At 60.0% G+C, this 10,944-nt stretch overlaps 1 protein-coding gene across 3 annotated transcripts in view; it reads left to right on the top strand.

Annotated features, from left to right (window-relative positions):
• The first annotated feature begins 403 nt into the window (after nt 1–403).
• Nucleotides 404–10,944, top strand: part of ELFN1 (extracellular leucine rich repeat and fibronectin type III domain containing 1) — a 109,639-nt gene continuing 99,098 nt past the window's right edge. For 2 of the 3 annotated variants that reach the window (XM_076351187.1, XM_076351190.1), the window contains exon 1: nt 3,861–3,917. The gene's annotated coding sequence lies outside the window, so the exon portion shown is untranslated. Of the gene's footprint in view, nt 461–3,860; nt 3,918–10,944 lie in introns of those variants that run through there. The other variant, XM_076351188.1, reaches the window with a different exon arrangement.

Below are 10,944 nucleotides of genomic sequence, written 5' to 3'. Positions count from 1 at the left end.
GGCCGTGCCGAGCCAAGCCGAACCGGACCGTGCTAGGCCGAGCCGAGCCGAGCCGAGCCGAGCCGAGCCGAACCGCGCATCTCCGCCCGGCCCGCACCGCCCCGCACCGCCGTGCCGAGCCGAGCCGCGCCGAGCCGTGCCCGTCCCAGCCGAGCCGCGCCGCGCCGAGCCGCGCCGTGCCGACGGGAGCCCCCCGGGCCTGGCAGCGCTGCCCGGCGCCGCCTGCACGGGCAGGGCTCTCCGCCTGACGCAGTGAGGAGCTGCAGCCCTTTTCTTCTCGGAGGCCGGCTCCAGCGCTGGGATTTGCTCGGCTCCGGCTGCATTTCCCTGCCCGCCTCCTGCCCCCGGCCCGCCCGCCTGGAGGGGCGCGGGGAACCGCAGCCGCGGGTGCGCCCGCCGCCCATCACCGCGCCTCGGGGCTGGGCGCGCCGCCGAGCGCCGGGAGCCGCCGCCGAAGCAGGTAGGTGCGCCCGCAGCCCCCGCCGCAGCCCGCCCGCCCCCCCCCCCCCCCGGCCCCGACCCCGACCCCGGGCTGAGCCCCCCGCTCCTGCCCCGCACCGGCCCCGCGCCCGGTGCCAGCTCGTCCCGGCCCCCGCCCGGTGTCTCCCCGCCGCGGCGGCGCCCGGCGCTGCCCGGGGAGCCCCGGGTGCCCGGCGAGCCCCGCGCAGCCCCCGGTGGCCGCTCCGTGTCGCCAAACTTTTCGCGGCTGCAACCCAGGTTGGGACTTCGGCGGGAGGGGACCGCGGGGCAGGCGGCGGGGGGGAGCGGGGCGCCCTCCCCTCCGCGGGCGGGGGGTCCCCAGGCTCGGCTGGAGCCGCTCCTGCTCCCTTCTTCCTCCAGGTGCGAGGAGGGGTCGGGCCCGGAGCGGCTCCCCCCGGCCGGGTTGGTGGCGCGGAGCCGAGGGAGCTCCGCCGGCCGCCCGGCCCGTGTCCCCCCCCGCCCATGGGGGGTCCCCATTTCGGGGTCTCCCCCCCGCCTGCGGGGTGCGCCCGAGCCGAAGCAGCCCTGGGGAGCCCCTGCGTGCCGCCGCTGCAACTGTTGCCAGCGGGAAGCCCCTGTGCTCCGGGGGAAGAGCCGGTGCCGCGGGCAGGGGTGTCCCCCCGGGGGCAGGGGCCTTCCACCCGCGACCCTTCCCCGCCGCACGGAGTGCTCGGGGGCGGGGGGGCTCCTCACCCATCACCCCAAATAACCCCGGCGGCCCCGGGCCTTGGGGTAGGGGCTGTGGTAGAGCCGCTCTCCGGCTCTGCTCCCCCTGCCCCCCCCAATCCCTTCTGCATTCCCACACCGGTAGTTTGGACCTGCCTCTCCACATGCGCTCCTTCAGCGGCTATTTCTGTCCTCGCGAAACGTGCCGCAGATAGAGCTTTAATTAAAGAAAATTAGTGGAGGAGGGCGGCGGTGTCTGGGGGGGGTGTGTGCCCGTGCTCTGGGGGGGGACACCGCATACAGCCGGGCGTCGGTCTTCGGGACGGCGCCGGCCCCGCATCGTCGCCCGGTGCGGCTGCGGGCCGGGCGGGTGGACGGCTGCCGTCGCGCTGATGGCTCGGGGAGGCGGGGGGCAGGTGCCTGTCTGCGAGTTTGAGCCGCTTTCGCTTGTTTTTTTGTTTTTTTTTGTTTTTTTTAAGAAGGGGGGACGGGACGGACGTGAGCGTGTTCCTGCCCGGTGGGTGTGTTGCAGTTTTAATTATAACGGCAGATGTTGCTGTAAAGTTCCGTCTCAGTTCCCAAATTCAGGCTGAGCCCGGAGGACCGGAGCACTCGCCAGTCGGCGGAGCCGGTGTTAAACCGCGGCCGGAGTTGCCAAAGAATTTTCTTGATTGCATTTTAATGAAGCTCGGCCGGGGCTGGGGGCCCGCGGGGCGGTGTGAGGAGGGGTGCCCCGTCCGCTGCCCGGCGTGGGGCTGGGACGCTCCCCTCCTTCTCTGGGAGGGTCCCTGTGCAAGGACCCCCCCCGCCCGGGTCCCGCCTGGCATTGCAGGTGAGGCGATGCCCTTGTGCCCGGGGTGTAGCCCCCCCCTCCCCGGGCAGGACCCCTCCAACCAGCCCAAACCCCCGGCGGTCCCCAGCCCCCGTCCCACTCGATGTGGAGCGGGGCTGCTCCACCCGTGCGCGGCGGGACCCGGCCGGCAGCAGCGTCCCGGTGCTGGGGACATGCCGGCCCGTCGGAGTGTCCCCCTCCACCCCGCGCCCTCCTCTCCTCCTCCAGCTCTTCCCGGCCAGAAACCTCCGCATCCCCGCTCATCCTTGCCTTCCCCGGGCCGGGCAGCCCGGGGGAACCGCGATGCTGCCCACGTCCAGGCTGTGATTTGCAGCCCCGGGAAAGCTCAGCGGAGGGAAGGGAAGGGATGGGGGACGGGACACGGGACGACCGGTATCAACAGGCTCCCCCGGGGGCAGAGGCAGCGGGGCCGCCGGGCTGAGCCGGAGGCAGCCGCTCACGCCTTCCCCAGCCGGGGGCTCGCCTCCTCCCGTCAGCTCCGCGCGTTTCAGCGCCGGTTTGCACTGTATTAAATATTTAGAAGTTTGCAGCGGTGAATAAAGCGATGGTTAATCGAAATTGAAGGCAACGTTGCAAAGGGGGTGGCACCGCCTGTGGAAACGGCACGGCTCACCGGGGAGCGGGCGGGGCCCTTCGGGGAGCATTTTTAAGGGGTTTCACCCCAACTTAACGGTTAGTCGCTCTGAAGGCTCCGGCAGCGCCCAAACCCAGACGCTGCTCTTCAAATTTCCGACGGTGTCTTTAAGGGAAAAAGCAGATTTTTTCCGCCCTGCCTGCACAGAATAACCCCGTGCCTGTTGCAGAGAGGAGGCAATCCCCCCGAAGTTTAGCACCTAAAATAACACCCCCCTCAGCACCTCCCGCCGTGCTGCCCGGCACCTCGCAGGGCTTACACCCCCCCAGACCCCCCCCGGTTTGCCCCGGCTTGGCCGGGTGTGCAGGCAGCAGGGGTCAGTGGGCAGCGGGGTGCTGTCTGGGTGTGGGGGGCGAGAGCGTGTCCCCAGCCCCCCCGAAGTGCAGCGGGAGGGCAGGCAGCGCTGGGCAGCGGAGGGACCCCCGTCCTGGGGAAGGCTGGGGCAGGGATGAACTTTGCGCGGTGACCTGGAGGAGCGAGCGGCCCTCGGGATGGGGGCGTCCCCCCCGGGGTTGGGGGGGGTGGGGAACCGGCCGGGGGGCCCTGGCTCCCCACGCCGGGCTCAGCCGCTCCTTTCCGGGCTTGAGTCAGCGCTTTTGTAAGCCGCGTGGATCGGGCAGCGCTCCGCGGAGCGGACTGCGGTCCTGCCGCGGGTGCGGAGGCAGCGGGAGAGGGTGAAGAAGGACGGGCTGGTCTGGGAGGGGGGCGAGCAGAGAGGGAAAGAGGGGGAGAGGGTTACCCGGGGGCCGGCCGGGGGGTGCGGGCCCACCCGCGCCCTTTCCGCGGCAGCCGCTGCCCGGTGGCGGCCGGGGAAGGGCCGGCTGGGAGCGAGCGGCGATGGGCAGCGGCGTGGCGTGGGATGGGGCGGGCGGAGGGCAGGGCGGAAAGCCCTGGGGGCGATCCGACGCCCCGATGACGGGCGCCAGAGACCGCCTGTACCCCCCAGGGCGGGTCGGTGCCGTGCCCCCCCCCGCCCGCCCCCCCCCCCCCCCCCGCGCTGGGTGACGCTCCCACGCTGCCCACGCGTGTCCCAGCCCGGCCGCCCCTCCGGGCTGGGGCAGCGCTTCTCTGTGACAGCAGAAAGTGGCTGGAAAGGGGCGAGGCGTCACACGCTCTGCCTCCGGGAGGCAGGGAAACGCTGAGGGACCGATGGGAAGGCATGAATGAATGAATCTCCATAAAGAGCCCCAAGCAGCAGGGAGAGGGAGAGAGGAGGAGGAGGAGGAAGGAGGAGAGGAGGAAGAACCGGAGCAGGGCAGGCAGCAGCAGACGTGACGCCGGCAGGTAAGGAGGTGCCGGTGGCCGCACGGCCCCGCGGTGCCCGGGCTGGCAGGTCGGCGGGCACAGCCCGAGGGGGGGGACAGGAGCCACCGGGACCCCGCGTGGGTTTGTTTTGGGTTTTTTTTTAGGGGGGATGTTTCCCTCCTGCCTCCTTGCAAAATGTCGTATTCCCCAAACTTCCCAGGACTTCCCCCTCCCCCCCGGTACTGCCGCCCGCGTCCCGCTGGCTCCGGGGGGGCTCCGGGGCGCCGGGCTGAGCCCCTTCCCCGGGGCAGCCCCGTCCGGGCAGGGAGGCAGCCGGCTCGGCCCGGCCGGGCTGTGCTCGGCGCTGCACGCCGCGGCAGGAGCCGTGCCCTGGCCCTGCGGAGCGGGGCGGCAGCTCCCCGGCGGGGACCTGCACTGGCGGCCGGACCTGCTCCGCACCGGGGCAGCCCCGAGCCGGGCCCAGCCCACCCGGTGGCAATGCAGCTGCCTCGGCCTGGCATCTAGATTTACCCTACCGGGGCATCCAGCTTCTGCTCCGGCCCCCTTTGCTTTAGGAGGGGTTCAGTGGGAAGCCCCTCTCCCCCGATCTCCGTCCCCCCTTCGCTGCTATGTCCCTGCTGCAGTTACATAAGGCAGAGGAGCGTGTAGCCAGCGCTAACGCGGGCCAAAGCATCGGGATCTCACCCAGGGACGCCCAGAGCTGAGCCCAGCCCCGTCTGCCTGCTCCCCGTCCTCTGCCGCACCTGCCCCGCTGCCTAGGGTGAACCACCCCGCTGCCTTCTCCTGCCTGCTGCAGGGATTGTGCTTGCAGGTCACGCAGGCGGGCAGCTGGGGAGGCCAGGTACACACATACATACACATGCACACCCCCTTCCCTGCCCTGCAGCCTGCGCCTTGGCTCTCGCGCAGAGCTGCCCTGCACTAACGCTGCCTAAATGCATGTAGCCCTCGCTGTGCACACACACACGCACGCACACACCATTTGATGTAGCAGCCTTGCTCTTGCAGATGAGTCCACTCCAAAGCGATGCACACTAGAAGTGTTTGCACACAAACATGCCGTGGTAGGTAGCACACGGATCACGCTCTCGCATACACGTGGGCTAGTGCACGCCGTGGGCTAGCACACGCCATGGGTGCTCGCCAGTGCCGGCACGGGGGTGGTGTGTGCTCTCCTTGCCTACATGCACAGGCAGGGAACTCGTGCCGGATGGGGCTGGCTCCCCGCTCTCGCCGGCTCCCAGCCCAGGCGAGCGCTGGGAAAACTGCAGGCCTGGCAGGGCAGCCCCGGCTGGCTGCGGTGGGCAGCTCTGCGGCTGCCCGTGGCTTTCCCCTCCCTGACCGAGGTGCTCCGAGCAGGGATCAATAATGCCTTTCTGATTGGCTTCAATTCCCCATTCAAAGTAGTCACTGCATTAGGACTTGATTTTTCTCCCCTTTGACTCCCGGCCAGATTAGATTGTGAATTTGGCTGATTTCAAGCAACTGGAGGAGGGAAGAGTCATACAGCGAGTGAGAGAGAACTGAAATATCCTACAGGATCCCCTGGAGGGGAGAGAAATCAGGTCTGGATAAGAGCTTGTTCTCCCTGTCTGGCTAATGCTTTCCTGTTTGATGATCAGAAAACACAAGATCTAACCTCTCACCAGGGCTACTTAACTATGAAAGGTCAGGCTTTTGGCTTGTTCGAGGTGCAAGGTTTATTATTAGGAGCTATGGATTATTTATTTTGGTTCTCTCACCATATGCTAAATATAGGATTGCACAACGCATACAAACAGAAGGACGTGGCCAGTGCTTCGGAGGTTTCCGAGTCGAGCTCTGGATGTAGCGCTGAGGTTGGAGAAGCTGTGACAGGGACAGGACACGCGGTCCGTGCCTTGGAGAGCTCAGTGCTCTCCTGCCCGTTTGTAAAGTCTCAACCCCATCCTTGGGCAATTTTTTCTGATGCTTATTTACTTTATCCCATGCACGTGCTGGGGGCAAGTGAGCGGGTTACGTCAGTGAAGCCCTGTGTCCCAGAGGGATGCAGAAAGCAGCGGCCAGGCGCATCCCAGTTGTGCTGGTCCAGGTGGAGTTTCTCTGCCGGCTGCTCCAGGGCTGGGATTTCGCACCAAGGAGAGCCACAGCAGCACAGCAACACCCGCAGCATCCCAGCTGCTGGCACTTGGCTGTGAATTGGTGTTAACTCCAGGTGTAGCAAAAGCCTGGGATTACGTGGTTTCTCGGCAAAGGGCACTGGGAAGCCCGGTGGAGCAGTGGGACTTAAGAAGGAGCTGCTGCAGGGCAGTGAGGAGCCTCGGGAGGAGAGGATGTGGGGCTGGGGGCTTGCTGCAGGTAGGCTGTGCCTTTCTGAGCTGTGTCTGATGGGGGTGTGGGGGGGCAGCTGGTGGAGTCATCAGCAGGACTTTGAGGGGAAGGGTGGAGGAGGGGGGAAGCTACCGCAGGTGTTGCAAGGGGGAATGAGCTGGGAGCACAGCCTCGAGCAGTGTTTTGCATGATCTGGTATGGCTGCTGGATTTTTTTTTTTTTTTTTTTTTTTTTTTGGCATTATGAACCCAGGGCCTGGGGAGAGTCTGAGTGAGCCTGATGATAGGACAGCACCAGGGCTGAGTGTCTGGGTGTGGTAAGATGGAGGTGTGGTGATCCGCAGCAAATTGAGCCCAGGGGAGGCTGGTGGGGAGGAGAGGACCTGTGTGGGGCTCAGTGGGACAGCTATGGAGCCACGCGTGGCCCCAAACTGTGGGCGAGGAAGGAGGCAGAGCTGTGACAGCAGTAGGGCTGTGGGGACTTTGGGGTGAAGGGGCTGGAGGGGAGACCCTGAGCCTTGGTCCCATGTCTGCTACAGCCCCAGGAGACCAGCGGCAGCTAGGGTGGCAGGGGCTTGGTGTGGAGAAAGGGGAGGAAGAGCATGAAATAATATGTGAGGTGTAGTTTGGCTGCTGGAGTGGTGAATATATGTACAGCCCCTAGCACAAGGGTCATCTGGGTCCCTGAGACATCCCCGTAATAGAAGCAAATAATAATAAATACCTAAGAAAGGAGGCGTGAGAGTTAATTCCAGGTGAGGGGGACCTGGAGCCTCCATGCACCAGGAGGGTCTGGAGGAGGTGGCACTGAGGGCACGGGGTGCGTATCAGCCTGCATAAGGGAGCTGGAGGGACACAGGGAGGAGGCTGGGGAGGTGGAGATGGGAGTTGGTGTGGTTATGACAGCAGCCTGTGAGAAAGCTGCGTGCATTTAAAAAAAAAAACTCAACAAATAAAAAAAACCCGCTATCAATCAGGGGAGGCTTACGATCTGTCATTTGGGTCCAGCCTCTGTACTGCCTGGCATGGTCCCTCATGCAATGTAAGGTTCAAGCTATAATTCAAGATGACCCAGTGGCCGGAGAACCACTGATCATGAGGAAAGCCCTCTGCAAACAAAATTGTGGCCAGCTGCCTTGGGGAGCAGAGCATCCCACATCCTTGCCCCAGGAGCCTGAGCACATTCTCCCCTCTGGGGACCAGTGGGGGAGAAGCAGGTCTCCCAGGAGAGGGTCCAGACCTGTGACCCCTGTTCCTGCTGGGTGGGGTCCTGCCCAACTTGGGGACCAAACCGCCGGCAAGGTGTTTTGTTCAAACACACACGTCATATGTGTTCAGGGGGCTCGGTGGGAAAAGCCAAACGAACACAACCCTGCTGGCTTCCCCCCACCCCTCTCCTCTTTGTGCTTAGGGGGAAATGGAGGGGAAAACTCCAAGGTTTGGGTTTTTTCTCCCCCATTCCAGCGTTTCTTTAGGAGCTGGACAAGGGCAATCTCTGTAGCTCACTCGTATTTTTAAATCAGCGGGAATAAGTGTATGGAAATGTGTGTGTTTTACTGTATCAGCTGCTATCGGCTTTTAGCTTTATTACAGTAAGTGCAGAGTTTTTTGTGGGCCAAACTCATTCATTGGATTTAATGGAGTTAAACTGCAGGCAGATTTGGCAACTTGTTTGTGTATATCTTTGTAAAATGGACAGGCAGAGATAATAAAATTTTATACTTTATATGGCATCTTTTAGGGAAAAGTCTTCCAATATGTTTGATAAACAGCATGCATATTTTGCTACATTATATGCTCATACCCAAGTTCAAAACATTTTATTGCTGCTTCTTTTTTCCCTTTCCTAGAGCTATACATGTGTGTGCGAACTGGATTCGCCCGTGTTATTTTCTCATGCTGCTTTCCTTACAAGTGTCTTTAGTGGTTTTAAACAATTTCACTGGATTTCTTTCTTTCCTTTTGGTGTATTTGTATCTCTTCCTAGAAACGCAGGTGTAGTAAGAACCGCAAGCCTCGCTGCGAAGGGCTCAGAAGGAGGGAAGAATAATGTATGTAAAGCCTCTTGCTAAATACCCAAAGCACTAGTAAACTGTCCCAGCTGCAAGTGCAATATCTCAGGACCTTTTGCAGGTACAAACATCTGCTGTGAAGCCTTTGAGGGGCTGAGGTTTTTTTTCTTCCCCCTTTTTCCTGAAATGCTGTTTTCCTCTATTTCCAGGGGGTGATGATACCGGTTTCTCGACCTATTCTGGGCCAGGCTTAGATCCTGCTTGTGCAGGGCCTTTCCCAGTGTAATGTGGAGTAAACCGACACTTAAGGCTGGGGGGGGGGGAGTATTTCTAGAAGATGGATTTGTTTTTTTAACGAGGCATTTGACGTTTTTCCAGGCTCTAAACAAGTTAGACCCAGAGCTGTGGCTACTGGGCATAGGGAGGGGAAGCAGCTGATGAACTGAGCTAATTTATTACACAGCTTTGACTTATCAAATGGTCATCGCAGCCGCATATGGAGCACTTGGGTGTGTAGAATTGAGGAGAGAGGATATAGATGTACAGGATAAATGCAAAACAATGGTGAGTGACAAGGATGTAAATAAATCTGGAGATTCTGGTGACATTAAAATAAATTGCGAGTAGTGAAGCATGAGATATATGTGATGTCAAAGGAACCCTATAAGGTATTTATATCCCTGCTCAGGATTTGCTGGGGTTTCTAAATAATGCCTTAATTCAATTAGACGTTCTTAATTAGTGTTTGCTCAAATTGGAGCAACACCATTAATTTACTGCCTCTTACTTTTATTTTGCTGGTGTGGTGGGTTTCATTTTTTTGACTCTGTCCCCTCTCTGCTTTGTGGGACTTGTAACACCCAGTTGTGATGCTCACGCCACGAACTGCAGCTTCTTTGGTAATACCAGTTTTCCTTATTATGAATATTTTTACACTCACAGGCTGCACAGCACTGACCTGACCCTGTAATTGGAGAAAAAGAGCCCAGGTGTGAAGTGGCTCCTTTCAAATACTGAGCAGCATCCTTTCTCAGTAGAGCAGGGTGATCGGCAGCATGCTGGAGCAGGATTAGACCCTTTGGGCTCCCCCAAGCAGGGGGATTTTTGCATGCATTTAACTGTTTTTTCCTCCCTGGAAACTCACAGTAGTTGCAGGGACGGGTGCTCCTGTCCCTCTGTGGTCTCTGGGATGGATGCGAGCACACAGGGCTGCTCCTCTCCGCTGCTGGCACCCAAAGCTGCTCAGGGATGGGGAGGCACAGGGTGCTGTGTGTCATCCAGTGGGGCTTGTGCCTGTCTGCTTCTGCATGGGATGAGTTGAGGGATAACGCCTTCAACAGAGCGTCCTTTATCGCTTTGTCCTGAGGGAAGACATGCTCTCGAGAGCGGCTCTCGGCTGTTTGCTCTTCAGCTCCTTCTGGAAGGGGAGGCTGGGTCAGGGGCATACGTGCAGGGCAGAGGCTGGCAGCCAGGGCTCCGGTCTTCTGCACAAATCACGTTTGGGGTTAGCACTTATCTTAAATAAACCAGCTAATACATTTACTACAAATATAAGATGATAAATAACAGATCAGGGAGACTAATGCAAGCCAAGACTGCTCCCTCCAAGCCGTGCCTCCCAGGAGCGGATGAACACTTGTCTTAAGTTTGCAGTGAGCAGGCTGGGCTTTCTTACCCCTTGCCCTGTTTCTTCCTTTTAATTCTTGTTTCTGGCTTTGCTTCTCTTCCCCATCCGCTGCCCACGCTCTCCTCTTGCTCGGAGGCGAGCGATCCAGCCTCGAAAGCCCCATTCATCACCGCCTGCTAGCGAGGCACTAGCAGCCGCTGTTCCATTGATTGACTGTGGTGGTGAGTGAATTTAAAATCATTACGCTCCTGAGACAGCTTTTAAATATGATGAGATGGAAATCAAATCTGTAAGAAGCCTTGTGAAAGGGGTGTCTCCAGCCGGGGAATCCCACGTGGCCCCAGGTGCTGTTGGGGTCTGGGGGGGACCCCACTGCCCCAGACCTCATGGGTGTCCCCGTGTGAGCCTGGACCACTCCATGCTGGTGAGATGGGAGTGGGCAGGCAGCTGCTGGCAGAGAATTAAGTAGAAATATTTCACTGTAGAAAAGACTATTGTGTAAAACCATCCATCTGCTGTCTATCTAATGCTTTGCATGAATTAATGAGCTGATTGATTAGGAAAACCTTGCAACAGCCGGGTGAGGTAGGTGATTCTTATCCTCATGTTACAGGTGGAGGGGAACTTGGAGGCACAGAGGTTAAGACTAAGGTTTCCAAGGGTTTTTTTTTGACGTTAGTGAATGCTATGGTTAAGACATTTGTCTGTGTCTTGTTTTACTTACTGATTGATCTGATTTTGGATGCTTTTTGGCTTCAAGAGCAGCTGTGAGAGCTCAGTATGGCTGCAACTCGGCCCTGGAGAGTCTCAGCTCAGGATCTGATCTTCCAATGTGTTTGTGGCAAAACAGCACAGTCTGCTACGGCTCTTGGCTGTGATGTTTGTAACCGGCAGTCTCTTTCCACTGGATAAGACAAACTCTTGCCATTTCTTACAACATTGGCTATTTAACACACCTTCCTCTTGCCCCGCAGCCTTTACCAGGCAAGGCTTTCTGCAAGCATCCCCATATTCCTCAAAGTAACTCTCCTGGACACCTGCAGCTTGCAGAGAGTCTGGTTGCCGACGGCTGGATGCACGGAGCACCTCTCTCCTCT

This window comes from Aptenodytes patagonicus, chromosome 13, assembly GCF_965638725.1.
Source record: "Aptenodytes patagonicus chromosome 13, bAptPat1.pri.cur, whole genome shotgun sequence".
Classification (NCBI taxonomy): domain Eukaryota; kingdom Metazoa; phylum Chordata; class Aves; order Sphenisciformes; family Spheniscidae; genus Aptenodytes; species Aptenodytes patagonicus.
The sequence above is the reverse complement of the archived record's forward strand: the minus strand, read 5'-3'. Positions and strand labels throughout refer to the sequence as shown.